This window comes from Anopheles arabiensis, chromosome 3, assembly GCF_016920715.1.
Source record: "Anopheles arabiensis isolate DONGOLA chromosome 3, AaraD3, whole genome shotgun sequence".
Taxonomy (NCBI): domain Eukaryota; kingdom Metazoa; phylum Arthropoda; class Insecta; order Diptera; family Culicidae; genus Anopheles; species Anopheles arabiensis.
The window spans coordinates 78,058,559-78,075,350 of record NC_053518.1 but is presented as its reverse complement, the minus strand read 5'-3'; the positions used below and the strand labels follow the sequence as shown (position 1 = coordinate 78,075,350).

The 16,792-nt window shown below is 42.4% G+C and overlaps 1 protein-coding gene across 6 annotated transcripts in view; it reads right to left on the bottom strand.

Annotated features, from left to right (window-relative positions):
• The window catches only part of LOC120900936 (serine/threonine-protein phosphatase rdgC), a 53,402-nt gene extending 48,045 nt beyond the window's left edge, over positions 1-5,357 (bottom strand). For 3 of the 6 annotated variants that reach the window (XM_040308557.1, XM_040308562.1, XM_040308563.1), the window contains exon 1: positions 5,260-5,357. The gene's annotated coding sequence lies outside the window, so the exon portion shown is untranslated. The other 3 variants (XM_040308558.1, XM_040308561.1, XM_040308559.1) reach the window with 3 other exon arrangements.
• Between the last annotated feature and the right edge of the window lie 11,435 nt (positions 5,358-16,792).

Genomic DNA, 16,792 nt, shown 5'->3' with positions numbered 1-16,792 from the left:
GTAATTTATCTCCATTCGGCGTTGGGACACATTACATCATACCAAGGGAGGGAAGGGAATAGCCAAAATAACAGAACCACCCGAACAACAATCCATTGGCAATCCAATATCCATTTCTAGATTATGTACGGTGCCACTTTTCATGCACTCGTGTGTTCCAAACATTGGCATCCAATTATGATGTTGCTAGTTGCTACCATTATTTTTCACTTTGTTCCACGAGTTCTGCATAACGAAGCACTTTGCGCTTCAGACAATTGTAGCCTGAAGAATCCAAATCCAATTCTTGTTTTTTTGTTGCCCCCCGCCATCCCTCACGCTCGCTGTAGAACGCTGGCCAGAACTCGGGAAAGACTAATTCCGACCTGACCGTATTTCCGACTCGCAGCGAGACGCTTTTTTGTACATGTGTTTTATACCCAAACCGGCCCCATCTCACTCAACGGGACCCGACGGTCCGGTCTGCGTTCTGGTCTGCGCTGGTAGACAATACCCCACCCCCTCACCAGGGAGCGTCGTCGCTCCACTGACCCAGAAAACATTTGCATTTTGGCTCTGCTTTACGATTTACGGTTTATTGGCCCAATCAGCAGATCAGCATTTATCGGGGTCGCCCCGCACCGTGGCGACCGAGAGACAGCGAAGATGCCAAGATGTCCGCTTAATGTTTTATTGCAATTGCTGAGAGTTATGCCGGCCACCAGAGCGCACCGACAATAAGTGTGCCGCTGTGGATGGACGAGCCGGCACCGGCAAACCGGGTCGATCGATCAATCGGATTGGATTTGACGGATGAGTGCTGACTGATTTTGCTACCGAAAAGGGAGGAGGAAAGGCAAATAAAATGCGCATGATTTCACCGTTTGTTTAATGCAAATGTGAGTCGATTTTTCTTTTTTTCCTCCGTACAGTTCTTACTACGCGCAAAAGCGTGTAATAATTCATTCCCCGAATGGTATACCTCCATCCTCGATCGCTCTTCCGATGATCAATATCATTTTTCATCGGTTAGCAGTGCTGGTTCTGGTTCGTATCGGTGGGTCAGCAAATAATTCGCAGAATTAAAACCGCACATCCCAGTAAATCGATTTCCCATTTTCCCATTTTGCACCGTAGGTGTGCTGTTGTTTTGTGAAACCGGAGAAGAACAACGAAAGATCGCACTCGAAAATTAATGTCCCACACTTTCCACCATCAACATCAGCACCGAAGCAATAAGTACCGTTTCGTTCTGTGTAATAATGCTATCCAATTTCTTTTATTTTTGTGGCTATCATAAAAGCGAGAAAACAATTTTTCTCCTTCCACCCACAACAGTTGATTGATTTTTCTTCGGAATAAAGCGTTTACCGCAATCGAGCACGGAATGCAATGGTACGGGGATGCGATTGGGATCTACAGTTTCACACGTTTGAAATGTTTACCATTCCACGGTGGGTGATTCATCGACACACGATCAAGTTGTGCGTGCAGCACTTGCACTAATGAAAGAATAACTTTCATTTCGCTTACCTCTCTATTACTCTATTACTCTCTCTCCCTTTCTCTTTGTAGAATGCGTTTGTCTTCAACACACAGGTTTAATTTCATTTTTGACTTGCGAGAAAAACTTAATGCCGCCACAGCAATCGTAGCAGGCGAAAGCAAGCAAGCATGCTTCCACCAAGCACTTAACCTCGCTTACTGTGATGCATCCGATTTCTTTCTCTCTCGTTTTTACGCTCCATTACTTCCTGCAGCCAAACCACATCACTTCCGGAAGAAAGTAAACAAACACTTGTGAAATACGATGCCGAATTCTGTTTCTTTGCTTCTTACCACTCCCTTCACTCCCTGACTGCGCTGTACTTCAGAGTTCACTCAAACAACTCAGGAAAAGAAACGTTTCGTTTTCGGTAAAACAGCTCATCATCTGACCGACGGTAAGTAACATTTTCCTTCCATTTATTTGTTGGCCACTTTGTAACGCACCATTTTGATTGAAAAGAGGCAAAGCAAAAAAAAACAAGAAAATAAAGACAAGCACTAAAACCAGAAGAAACCGTTTGCTTTTCGGCTGAGAGAATATTTCTGGAAATAGCGAAGCGGAGAGTGTCGCCGTGCTTCGCCCGCACGCACACGCGGCAAGTGGGCGACGCATAAACCTACTTTGCTTACCTTGCCAACACCGGGCGAGATGAGCATTTCTCCTCCCTCGCATTTTTATCGACCCTTTTTTTTGCCTGGCACGATGAGAAAGACAGTTGTTGGCAGTTCGGCATCCGTCCGTCCGGAATGATTCTCGGACTGTTTCTATTTTTTTTTTTTTTGCAACAAAAAATCAAGATTGATCCAATTTTGGTTGACATTGTCAATGTGGATTCATTCACTTGAGACACGGCGGTCCCGGTCCTCGGGTCGGTATCGCGCTACAATACTGCTTTGCAAATAATTGCCTCTTAATCTCCCGACGGAGATACTGTCCGTTTCGGTTCGCACCATCCCCAGCACGAACGTGTCATCTTCGCACGTGACTAGCATATCTCTATCGGGCTGTGAACGTGGTTCACACTCACTGTACTGTGTGTTCGGGTTTTAATGCAACGATACACCAGCACCCAGATCGGTTTTGATATCCTAAGGCGGATTCTTATCAGAACGATAACCGAAACCCATAAGCCGTTGATAGTGCGCCTTTAATAAACAACGCACACCAGCGTGTTATCTTACCGGAGTTGAATGTGAAAACGTGTAACGATCTATTTTGTTTATTGTCTGAGACTGTGGGATTCGGATACAGAATCCCGTGTTTGAGTCGGGTTGCTTTTGGAAGATAATTTATTCCTGATCAGATTGCAAACATGATGTTGCTATCAATACGACAAAAAAGAGGTCTTGTTAGTAAATACAACTAAATTATATTGTAGCTTTGTTTTGCGTATTTTGTACACTATTTTCAGTTGATATAGATGGAGTTCAAATAATTGTACTTTATATAAAACACTAACTGTTTCATATGAAGTATTTCATGATATCTGCCTTGCAAAACACACAAATTTCAACAAATACTGGATAGGCTCCTCTAAAATGGGACAGACCTCGCTTACCATACGTTCAAGCATTTATTAGAAATAAAATAGATACACATTCTATTAAACAGACAGGGACTAGTCAGTCGGACTGGTCATATGCCACTCACATTTTTAGAATTATTTTTATGAAATCATGAACTTCATGAAAATTATGTATAAAACCAGTGTAAGTATAGTAGTGTCCAAAAACAGTATACTTAATAATTAAAACGATTAGAACACATTTCAACAGCTGAAACTGGATTCACCGAAGTAACAAATGTGAAATAAAAGCATTAAACAATTAACATTATTCACTCTCAGCCATAAAAGGTGTGCTTTAAAGCAATTTAACTGCTGTTTTAACAGCAAAATCTTACACCTCTACCATGTCACGATTTGCGACAAATTCTACATCCCACAACAAAACCACTTTCAGTGCTCGGTAAAAGTAAACATTTAAAACCGCCAAACCATGAAGAATTCCCCCGTGTAGTGCCGCCGCAAACTCAATTGCATCTCATTTCCTGCCCACCGTTGCCCTTCCGTTGCTTGAAGCGTTATGAATGGTTCGAGCATTCCTGCACAACCAGTCCCTCGGGGCAGCCGAGAAATCAAGAGATCAAGAACGACACCACGTAACGTAGCAGGATACGCTGCTCGAGCACGACCAAGAAGGATGCTTCCTTTTTGCAAATTGTGACGTCAGACGAAAATTGGTTACTTCCCACCGGCGAAAAGCAACGCATTGGATCGCGTAAACGTAAACGCTGAAATAGCGAAAATATAGCTGCGCGTCTACGTCCTGTTTTACGATATTTTTTAGGGGTTTCCCCACACGTACAATACATCATTCTGCAGCACGTCATTGTACAATGGCATGTGATTGCGAGCTTACAAAATTCATGAGTATCAATCTTAAAATGGATTTTTACGCTTTTCTGATGGATCATTTACTCGATTGCTGTTATCATATGTAAAAATAAACGACCAATTTCTTTTTTTCTTTTTTTAAATTTACTAGAGTTACTGAAATAATCAAAATCAGTAGAAGTATTAAGTATAATATTATTTAAATTTTGTTTGACTATTAATTGTTATTTCAAGATTTTTTTTACAGAATTATCCCTTATTCATCTGGCTGATCACATGTAAACACGTTTTTGACTCTTTACTACACCTCTCCCAGATGTGCCATTAGTCTTCAAATGGAAAATTAAAATATAAACCGCAAAGCGTAAATCCTAACGCTAGCCTTCATAATACAGAAATCCACAAACCTTTAATAACCGATATAAATTTTCACCGAACCATTCTTTTTAATTAAAATTCACAACCCATAAAACCAAACCAAACTTACCATCAACTAATGCGTACCACACTATGAAAATCTCCCTCGTGTGTGGGTTTGACGGACCCTTTCTCTTTGTTTGTATGTTGCCGAAAAAGCTTCCCAATCTTTTGTTCCTGCTTATCTACCGAACCGTTCTTAAACCTTTTTAAAAATCCCCCTCGGACTCGGAAGCTCACGAAGAGCTTAAAATCCGGAACCATTCGATGCCCATTCTACACGTCAGTCACAACCGCAACACATTCAAACCATTTGCCAGCGCACGAGCACACGTTGGAGGATTAACTTTTCTTTGCCGAGTTGTAAGGCAACATTTTAAACCACGCAATAATCTCTAGCACATCGCACAACAGAACAGAATAGAGAATAAAACTAAACGAAAGCAAAACTTTCATCCAATAAAATCGATTTTTGTTTCAAACATGTAATTTACTGTGAAACACTGCTCCACAGAGCCCCACACACACATGAACACACACACGGGGTAAGAGATTTACACTTCAGCTTGGGGCCTGCGGCAGCTACAGCCGCAAACGGTTCATCCCTTCGCTTAGTCATTTTCAACTTCCCATTGATCACGTGCCGGACAAAAACAAGTGAATAAAAAATCACATTCAATTCCAAACACGCCGCACCCCACCGGAATGGAATTGAGTTTCACCTTTACATACTGACAATATTTGTCCGACCGCTGTTCGTGACACCTGTTTCCCATCTGTAAGCCCGCCAGCACATTCTAGCGCACCGGCACACTTGGCACACCGCTTGCTTCTTCGCCACCACCAGTGGGTTTATATATAAACCCGTGCGAGGGCACTTCATCAAAACTGCTGTTCTATAATTCAAACGCTTCCAAACCTTGGCACCACTAGCACACACGCGCTTTGCTCATCCAACGGGCGCACACAGTCACAGTAGAGCAGGTTGCATCCGCGTGCGTACCCGACGACCGACCGTTTCCAACTGGCGGGCAAAGCGAACCGATGTCTTCCGAATCGACCTGTTTCGCATCCCATCCCAGAGGCAGATCAACCGTCTCCCGGTTGTGCGCTTGGCGGCTCACAGCTCTACCAACGGTATGTGTGTGTATGTGAACGGACGAGTTGCCGCTTGCTTTTCGCCGCAAATGCAATCCCGCCGCGTGTGGTGGTTTCGCGCGCGCACCCGAAGACACAGGCTGACGATAGTCAAAACAAATATCATATGGGACGCGCCGACGCAACCGGAGCGGGGCATCCACAACAGCTGGCCGTGTGCACCCGGAAGGCACAGGCGGCACGACGTTGGGGCGAAATTTCGCCCCATAATCTATACGCTCTCAGCGCCTACTAACGTTCGCTCTCTCCACGGTCACTCTCGCCCGTGGTAAAGCCGGCGACAGACGGACGCCGAAGACGGTTGCACGAGAGCGCGCGTAAACTGAACGGTGCGCTCTTGTAAAACGTGCGGGAGGGAAATGAAACGCATTTTCCAAACGTACTGCTAAGTGTTGATTTGAATCGGAGGAGAATAATCGTATCTTCAAGCTGCTGTATAATACGCCACAACGCTGTGTCGAGGGGCGGTTACGTTCTCGGGCTGTTGTTGTTTGTGGATGCTGAAGGTTGTTTACGTTTCGGGGCAGTGTTAGCATTTTGATGCATATCGTAAGTGACGGAATGCATTTATAAACTAGTTTCGATTGGCTTCTTTGCTTGACCTACGCGCTGTTCCCACGCAAAAATGTAATAAATGCTCGTCCATCGTACACTAGTTTTACTCTCACTGTAAATTAACTAGTCTGTTACTATGGGAATGATAACGATTGATGTAAGTCTTACAGAATATATTTAAAACGAGATTTATAATTATTTAGACACACAAGATCCATGACGAGATTAGGAATAATGATACAACCTTGTCTAATGAGATTCATGGATACTACTTTCTTGTTGTAGAGCATGCGTCCCCAAACTGCGGCCTGCAAGAGCCTATAATGAGGCTTGCGATGATTTTGTAAAATTAAAAAAAAAAAGACTTTCTCATTATTAGTTAAAATATTAATCTAATTTTAATTATTTTTTATGTTTACAAACTACCTTAGAAAAGCACCAATATGAACCTCAACAATGCGAAGCAAAGCATATCCTCGAACGAGACTCGTAACAGACGTCCACTTATGCGACATAGGAAAAGTATCGTATTACCAGTGGACACTGAACATGATATGAACCAATCCAACAACATCGGTACAACAATATCCCATTACGAATGCAGCAGGTGAATCAGGAGGTCTCACCTACTACGCGACTCTTCAAACTTCTGAGTCTCAGTTGCTTTCGAGAGCAATCAAAACAGAGAATGCAACTGTGTGTTTGAGTGGCGCAGAGTGACTCAACAGCAGTAGAGGTACACAGCATGTTCGAAGGATCGGGTTTAGCAGGATGCAGCCAACTTTGCATGAGGGAAACTGTGTAACTGTGACAGGGTAAAAGAAGAAAAAAGGCATAGATACCGGTACAACATTCGGAATTGACTACATGCACATATGAAGGACAGGAGCCAGTCAAGAAAGCCGTCCAACATACATATACAGAAATATGAACCTACTATCAACGTTATTGATAGGTACGTGCTATTCACTGATTGTATTATTCCTTGCACATTTCTGCAAAAAACGTTCAATATTCTTAAACAACATTCTTTTTAATGCGCAAAAGATATTTCATATTTTTTAAAGTTTTTTTTTGAACGTGACTTCTATGACGTGGGATTACACAAATTCGACAAAATACAATAACCTAATCTCGAAGAAAGAAAAGGTTAAAAGAGATAATAGATAATAGATAGCCACACAGCAGATGATTTCAATGATCATTAATCCATTTTCTAAGAAAACAGAAAACAGAAAATATATTCCAGAGAATTTTGATGCTCTTGGTATCTTTCATATAACGTAAATTTTGATGAATTTTCATGGAAATGAATTGATGATAAACGAAGACAATATATCCTCTTATTGCAAATAACTTCAATAAGTCGCCTTAACTTCATCCAGTTTTTTGTAAAGTACTAACAGTATTGTATAAAATAATTATATATTATATAGTTATACTCAATAATTTAAAAAAACTACATTTACCCATATCTTCTATGACTTTAAGAGTATTTAAACACTTTAACTGAACAGAAATGCTTCAAAAAGACAACCCCCAACAGAACGTTCACCTGCCCAGGTGTACCTTGTTAAGTTTGATCTTCTTCCCACCGAAATGCTTCACCTCTTCCCTGTTTGTCTTGCCAGTGCAAAGAAGCGAAAGCACACGAAACTGTCCAACTGGCCCCCCAAACAAAGCAAGATAATCGACGTACTCGTGTCAAGACACCGTTGCGTGCGCTTACTAAAACTACTCTATTTCGCTAGCGCTGCCTACCGCGAAACGTCTTCCCGTCCCTTGTACCAGCTACCGCACCTCACAGCACCAGTAGGGGCCAGCAGTCTTCCTGACGCCATCACCGCTGGATCGAAACTCGGTCGTTCGCTTCAGGAACGCTGGAAGATAAATTGTTTACTTAACCGAAGCTCCTCGGTTGCATTCATCTTCTCACACTCCGCGACCACCACCGCGGAGAGCCGTGGTTGTGGCAAAGTCTACTCAAACATCAGACCCCCCCCCCTTTTCCAGTTCGACCGGCTGTTGTGTTTGCCATTTCAACTCGCTGTTCCACGCTGGTTTTGGTACGGTACGGTAAAGGAGCAAAACCTTGTCCCGGCCACGCGGACGATTCGCTTTTTTTATGTGTGTGTGTGTGTGTGTGTGTATTATGGCAAACTCCCAAGCGCAAACACCATCCAGAAGGGAGGAGAGTGGGCTTTCTTACACGGCCGAACGTCCCGCTTCTCTGTACGTTGTTCCCGCTACGGATCAGCTCGAGTACGATGTTTGCACCCGACAGTGACAGCCTTGGCGTGGCTAATCCGTGTGGCGACAGTGCAAACGTCACCTGTACCTGTACTACCGACAGCCGAAGCATGAAGGTGTGTTCCTTCCAACTGGAACTGATCCCGAAGGTTGGTCCGCCTGAATGGTGGATATGCGATACACGTCGGGGTCTTACTGATGGTCCTTTTATGTCTTTGTTTCTGTGTGCTTTTGTAGTTAGTGCGTCCTGTTTGAGCTGGATTTATGCAAAGAGGTTCGTTATATCAATCCGTGTCATCATTTTCTGCTTCCACAAGAACGTCCTTAGTGTGCTCATCTAGAACATTCCGCGTTTCGAGTGTTAATTGTGATTAATCTATCAAACGTCACGTCGGCTTTTTATGTGTAGGAAGTAAATGAAAATAGCTCTTCACTAGGTACTCAACAAAAAAAACGCACAAAGCACCTATCCCTGTTCTAAGCAACGATCTAATAAACTCCTCAATAAAGTTGATTGATTTCGAACAATGGGCAAGATTGCGGAGTGTATGCCACGAAGAGCGTGCTTCGGTGAGCATAATCTTTCACAAAGAATTCCAATAAAACAACATAAAGAGCGTTAGCTAAGCAGGGGCGGCAATTTGCTATCTCGTGCACATCCAATCATACACATCGCACAATCGATCAAAGGCACAACGCACAGTACCACCGGCCACGTAGTACACTCTTCACATTGCCCCGTGCTCTTCATTCATTTATCATCGCCCCAAAGGAACTCATTGCCCCTTCTTATTCCTTCCTTTCATTCCATCCCCCATCCCACGCAAGAACACACAACAGAACGGACAAAAGGTCAACCACGGGAGATAACGAAAACGCAACACAGAGTCAGAGGAATGGATGGAAGATTAATTTTCCACCCACTGCATCGCATTTTTGCAGGAAGTGGTTTGCTGCCGTACATATATAGAAGGTTTGCAAGTCAGCTTAAAAAAAAAAACAGACGGCTACCGCGATACGTTTGAGTGAGTGAGTGTTGCAGGAGTGCAAAAATTGAATAAACCACTTCCGGGCGTAAGCTGAGCGCTTAGCAGCGCGTTACCGAGGTGCGCACTGCCAAAGCATTTGTCAACGTCAAGCATTTTGAGGCGCCCGATACGCACCCGACCTTTTGGTACCCATCTTTGAGTCCCTGGAAAATCCAAAATCGATTCAGAGGAGCGATCTCTACCCTGCCTGGCCGTGACCTTACCCATTTACGTCGTGTTTTTGCGGTGACAAAACGAAGCCTTGCGAAACTCTCTATAATCATCACCAGGTTTGTGGTGTGAGATTCATATCGTGAACTTTCAGCTTGGCTGGCATTTCCACACTTCTCTCCAGTGCGGCACTCCAAATGCCAACGTTCGACAGGGGCTGAGGAGGACAAGTTCTAGTGCGCCCGGAAGCAAAACACTAGATGTTTTGTTCATTGCCCTTTTGCTATCTCACGGGTTTAGCTTTTATGCACGCGTTACTTGAATCTCACCCGAATGCTCCAACACTCTTAACGGTCGAAGCACTTTGGAAGTTATCTCAATTTGTCACGTTATCGTGCTCCATTGTTTGCTGACTATATCCCCGGTCTGGTGGAGCACCCGGAATAAGCGGGGGCGAAAAAGTTACTCCTAAAAAGCGGGAAAAGTTAGTCTGATACAACTGAGCTGCTGATAGCATCGTGCTCCGATTCCTGGTTGGCGTAAAGCAAGGAGATTGTTGATGAGCCAAAAAAGATACTTCCCTGCGAATATTGTATAACAATGGCATTCAAAAAAAAGCCATATACCTTTATGAATATCCACTTTATGAAAATATCATATAAAATGTAGTTTAACGTACGATTAAACTCATTCTTTCTATCAATTCTACACGTTCCATGAACAGATTACATCTCCAATCGATTGCACAGTAATGAACTTGAAGTACAACTGTTGACAACAGTAAACTTGAACCACCTTCAACTGTCACACCCTGATCGTGATATAGCGAGCAAGCGAGACAAGGCCATCCAATTCCAATTCAAACCAGTTTAAGCTCTCCGGGGCTGTGTGTGTGTGTGCCAGACCCCTTTTCGAAAAACGGGAGGAGACCACTTTAAAGTACAGCTGTTATTGTACCGAGGGCACTTGAGTAATCGCTTCGCTGACTAACGCACCTCGACCTCCGGAGCACACGGGCACACTTACCTACATGACGGAATTGAGGTTAGGTGGTGCCAATCCCAACGACTACTAGGCGAGTTAGGTCATACCAGCTGACACACTCGCAAAGTCGTACCATGGTAGGCATCCCCCGTTGGGATTAAGGGTACGTGTCCTACTGGTATGGACAATCCCACCATGAAAACTCGATAACCTTCACGCTAAACTTCTATTCCCCTGTTGGGAACGTGCTCACCCCGTGTGCCCCAAAACCTGGTGCCAGAACTCACCTTAATAGCCTTTTCAACAAGGCGTGTGTGCGTGTGTGTGAGAGTGTTTGCTATCGAGTATTAAGTGGACTGTAAAGACAAATGTTCACATGTCCAAGTGAAGAGGAGTTTTGGAAACGTCGAAAAACAATTGAACGCTACCGTCAGTGGGTACGTGTGAGTGTTCGCCGATGTCGCCGCACCCACCGGCACTCCTTGGGCACTCACAGCGCCCCTCCATCGAAAGGTCCACTACTGTAGCGGTTGTGTTAAACCAGGAAGGACAACCTACCCGATGAATGATGACACTTTGGACCGTAATTCAATTATCGATGGTGTAGTAAATAAACCAAAAATAAAAACGTTGTGGTGAAAATCAATAGAACTATCGATTTTGCTTCCTCCAGACAACGGAAGCAGTCTGCACTCTCGCTCGCAATGTGGGGCTTCAATGTGCGGACGGAAGAAACTTTTTATTAGAAGCAACTCCAGCCCCAGCCCTGTCATATAATGGCTGCAGTTCTATGACGAATGACAAAGATTAAAAAGTTCACCTGCACAAAACATAAACCGTTCGGGAAAGTTGGATAGAAGAAATTGATCGATTCTTCCGACACGTGTAACGCTGTATCAGCTGTAACGTACGTAACGAACGGTAAGCTTGTTACCTCGAAGCTCTCACAAGTTGGGGTTTTCTATGTAATATCGCTTTCATTTCATATTAATTTCATAACAATACAAAAGCATTCTTTTGAATGTCTCTCAAGCAAAAACTTCCATTATGAAGACAAATATCTCTGAAAAGGAAAATAAAAACAATACTACTCTCTTCTCGGCATGCAAACCGCTGGGCTGGTTCCGAAACACACCCACGCAGAATTACAAAACCCGCGTATTCCCGCAATTTGCAAATCACCCTCATCACCCAGAGTAGGGCATCGCTACAATGAAACGAATACATTGACGCTACAATTTATGCTCGGTGTGCAAAAATGTACCTTCCGGTTCATTAAACTTCCGACAGGTTGTCAACATCGTTACAGATTAATCGATTTCACAGCTTACTGCGAGCGAGCGTGGGGAAGCTTTTCCCTCCTCGGTACGATGTTATCGCTTAGCGAGGCAGCGCTCATATAAAATGAGCCACACCGATCGATGCCTGTGAGTAAGTAAACACAATCAAATCTGTAAATAAATATTTACCACCATTTCGAAGTACAGGGACACAGGGAAAGTGTCTTCCCGTTTTCCGGAAACTTCCAATCCAGTAGAACCGCAACTGCATAATGTAATCCAATCAATCCTGAACATTCTACAGCAGCAGCAGCAGCAGCAGCAGGTGTAGCGGGTATGTAGAATTGCCTATTTACCATCCCGGTGAAGCTCCAATACTCAGGCTGGCCATACTTTGTCAACAGCTGCATGCATAAATGGCACTCTACCAACCGTTGCTCTCGATGTACAAAGCAGTACCTTCCCGCAAGCGCACCCACCTCCATCGCCGTGTTTTCTTAAGCGTAAAAACATGATGAAGATTTTAGCACAAATTGGACGTAATCGTTCACGGATGGCAACCGCTCTTAAATACACACTGTCCTAAAGGTCAAGGGCGGAGTATTTCTCGAACCGTATCGCATTGCGTGGTATCGGAAAGAACCGACACAGACTGTTCCGCTCACCAAGATCCTCAGTCACGTGCTGTAAAAGGCGGATGGGTCCTGCCGAGCTTGCATCAAATCCGTTTCGTGAATGTACCGTTCGAGTTAACTCGGTGGATTTATAAAATCCATATTCTATCTCCTGTGTCGCAAGCGGAAGAGCAAACTCATAGAGGAAGGTTCTACTGCAAAGCACGTCACACTCCGCAGTCGGTAAGCTGGCTAGCCAGTGTGTGTGTTTCCTGTGTTTATCTTTATGCTAGCAGTGTTTTCATCATAGGGCTTCTGTCACCGTGCAAACGGCGACCGTGGCTCTGGCTCTGGGTACGCAACGTTCTTGCATAACTTGTAGAAGGTGGACTATCGTTTCTTCTTTGGTCACCATTCCTTCGAACAGCCTGTCACCGTGCAGGAGCAGTTCGGATAGAAAGTTGAGGTTTTGAAGCAACAGGGAACCGATTCAAGGACGGTATGGACCAAACTACACTCAAACCCCCACAGAGTAATAGTATACGCCATCGGGAACTTAGCTTACCAAAGCCATTAATTAGTTATTTGCTTACAAATTGAATCGATTTTATTAGGGATATAAGTTAATTGGTTTAGCTATCGCTTGTCGAACAGTAGCGAAATTGGAAAAATAGCAATTTTCAGCTTTCATGCTCAAGTATTGTCAAGTATTGCAACCAGAACCAAATTATGGCATTTTCTTCAGTGTCATTGTTTCAGCATTTTATTAAAAATATAATTATTAATTAATTATTAAAAAATCGATCACATTTTGTGTAACATTACCATCAATTATTGTATGTTTGTATAATTTTACATGCAATTACTTAAAGACATCATTCGGGAAACTATATGCTCAAAACTAAACTTTAAGATGTTCATTGTCTGTTTCATACCTAGATCTAGATACTTGTATTGGAACATCTCTGCTACCGAAGCAGGGATAGCAATTAATATGAAAGAATAGTTGAAAAAGACCTGTTCGCTGAGAAAGAACTGTTGAGAAAATATTTAAAAAAAAAAAATGTTGATGTACAGATGAATGCAACGACTTATCCTTCGAACATCGACTCATCGATCTAAACAGGTCTTTAATAACGTTGAGAATATAACATCTGTTTTTCTGCAAAACAACACAGCTAAAGTAACACAAACGAAAAATTATTTGATCAGCCGGGCTAATCTCATCAAAACCGGCACAATCAAACACACAAATCAAATAACGTCCAACGCTTGACGGCTATAGTTATACAGGGTTGACAACACTTCTTTCCAGCGATAGTTTCCATGGCCGATTGGGACAAACGTTACAAATTCCAGCGCACGAAAGCTACAACTCCGGAAATGCTCGAAAGCATTCCCGCCTGGTAGACACACCCTCCCAAGGCAGGGTACAAACTTTTCCTATGTCAACCGGTAAGACGATAAGGCTTTACCCCGACAGCGTACTGTCGTTCGGTCGTCGTTGGGTGCAGTTTTCGTTCCCCTCGAGCTTACACACAAACGCACCGGAAGCAAGCAAGGCAGCAGTAGACTAATGGAGACAAATTGTGTACGCATTTGTTTGCTACTGTTTCCCGCCTTTGCCAGTGCTCCGATTGTGACAACTTCATTGATTGGAAGTGACTCCCTGTCGGTAATGTTTTTGCTTCCGAAACGAACGAAGATAGCTTCCGGAGGGGCAAAAAAAAGCGCATAAAAACAGTGGTAAAGTAAGGTGGGGCCAAACGGTGTCTACGTGTTGGGCGAAATGTTCTTCAAGGAGCTACGTCGGTGTGTTTTTGTTTTTAGTTTAACAATACAATAAGTTAATAATGATTGTAATTACTTCATTGGGTATATTTGCAGCTTTCAATTAAAGGATTCCTCAATACTGAGTGAAAATGCATTGAAGTACTATGATCATAGTTAGTTATGCCGTATCTTTACTTCAACATTCACATTCAGTCATACTTTGTCAGTAACAGGAGAATGAACCAGTCAATCAAACGTATCTTTAAACATAAATCGACAATTTCAACATGCTTTAGTAGTGTAAACGTTGTTATAGCAATATCCATAAATTACGTAACGCATTAAATAAGGGTTGTTCTCCTCTGAAAGCTTTAAATTGGAGTGTATTAGATTGTAACTACTGTGTAACATATAAAACAGGTACAAACCATCCTCACTCCCCATCAAATGAAATACAATACGTAATTTATAGATGAGCCCAGTTGCATTAAATATTGCATAAAACAGGACATCTTAATTACTTACCAACTTTTGCTCTTTTGATTGAATTTTTTATCGATCTGTATTCTTTCATAATTCATGTGATAGTAGATTCATGGAAAATGGAACGAAATGAAAAATATTTTCCTTTCATTTTAGAACTGAAAAAAGCATCGACCAAAATTTATTTTCAATTTTTCATTATTACTTCGTTGAATTGATTTATTAAATGTTTGCTCCCCGTTACTTTAATTCCAATTTCCTTTAATATTAAACGTGAAATGGAATGAGCTTTCCACAAACGTGCCACAAACATCATGGCCCGCTCACGCTGTGAATGTTATAAATTGATATTGCTAACGGTTTCATTATTACCTACATAAAGCAATCTCCACTTTGAGCCACAGCAATTCAAGGTATAAAAAGGAATAAAAGCATTTCAATTGAACTCACCAATACCAATCCAGAGTTCCGATACAAATGTTCGATTAAGATCCAGGAGAAAACCCATTTTCGATGAAAAATGGATAGGTCTTGATTAAAGATTGAATGGTCCAATTAAAGGTAAAAGGTAAAAATGTACGCCCAGACAGCCCAGCTGCTGCAAACGTTTGTATTGTAAACGTTATTCCCCATTTACTTTGAATTGCTCAGCTGCAGTTTGAACTTAAACGATTAACGCATTATATATATTTATGAATTGCCATAAAACCACCACATAAATATCCGCTACCACCCGGCCGGTGCGTTACTGTAAAGTTGATTTCGTATTTAAACCTCATCGAACAACTTTCTCCCTTTCATCTCGCGCTTCTGTGTTTTCACTTTTAGAACAGAAAATTAATATTGACATTTCACTGTCTTTCCTTGTCGTTTGTGGTGCGTTTTTCTTATGCTTCTATGCCATACCTTATCCCCTCTGATGTTGCTTTAGTAGTACGCGCTGGGACGCAACCAGTTTTATGATCGTTTTTCATCTTTCTGCAACCGTTTTTGCCTTCCTCCCTGTGCCCTTAGCGCTCGTTCCCGTGTTCTGCCTACTTCATTTGTCAACCTACTTGCCTGCTTGCCACCCTATCCACCTACTTCAATCAAAATCCAATTTTCGATCAAATTTTCGAAGAAGTAGCGAGAACGCTTTACTATCACTTTGCTGCTTGCTGCTTGCCATAAACTGGGACAACCGGTTTGACGGTGGGTTGAGACCTGTGTTCACTTGCACAGGATGTCGTGAAACGCTTTCACCGTAAGCCTTTGCCTTGCACCTTTGCTAGCCATCAACATTTGATCAAAAATTCTACATCCAAAGGGAATCTAATCCCATTTAATGGCCCAGGTGCACCAAGGACGATGTTTCGTCAGTGTTTGCGTGACCTTTGCATCAGCACATTTTGAACCCGCTGCTTGGGGGCTTTGTTTTTCTGCATTTCATTTTCTTGCACCACAAAATACCTTACAAAAACCCCATGCCCTTTTTCGATAAAAAATCAATCACGATCGATCGAACGAAATTTCATTACAATTGATTTTATTCTTCACCGTACGATAACGAGCGGCTCCCTCTTATGGTGCTATTTTTAAGTATTTTTAAACGCACCAGTCCCCTTAACCGCAGCGGAAATAAGATACTTCCTCTTGTGCTTGTGCATTGACCGAGTTTTCTGCATCCTTTCACCACTGTTTATGATTTACCACTGGCAATTGCCTTGCATTTGTTCCGAGTTGGACCAGTGTTTGTGCAATAATTGTGGTGCATTAGAAAATTTTTAAAGTTTCATAGCACGTTTATTTGAAAGATACTACTTTCTTCAATTTTAAGGTAATTTATGCCATCATTTATCAACTCTTATTATATTTTGATAAAATAAAACTAGTTTTAATAGCAAACAGTTATGCTAAAGATTCGGAGGTAAGCTTGTGTCGATTTCACATTACATTCCGATTATTATTCGTATGTCGGCTCTTTAAAAATCTTTTTTCTCTTTCTAATCGTCTTCTAAACCATAATTTTGTCCTGTTCGTGGACTGTCTTTATGACTGCTTTTGCGTACATTTTTTTTAAATCATATGATATCAAAGATCACTTCTGAGATGTTGACGGAGTGCCAACTCCTTTGGAAGACTTTTCTTGTTGGGAATAAGTATTAATTCAAAATGCA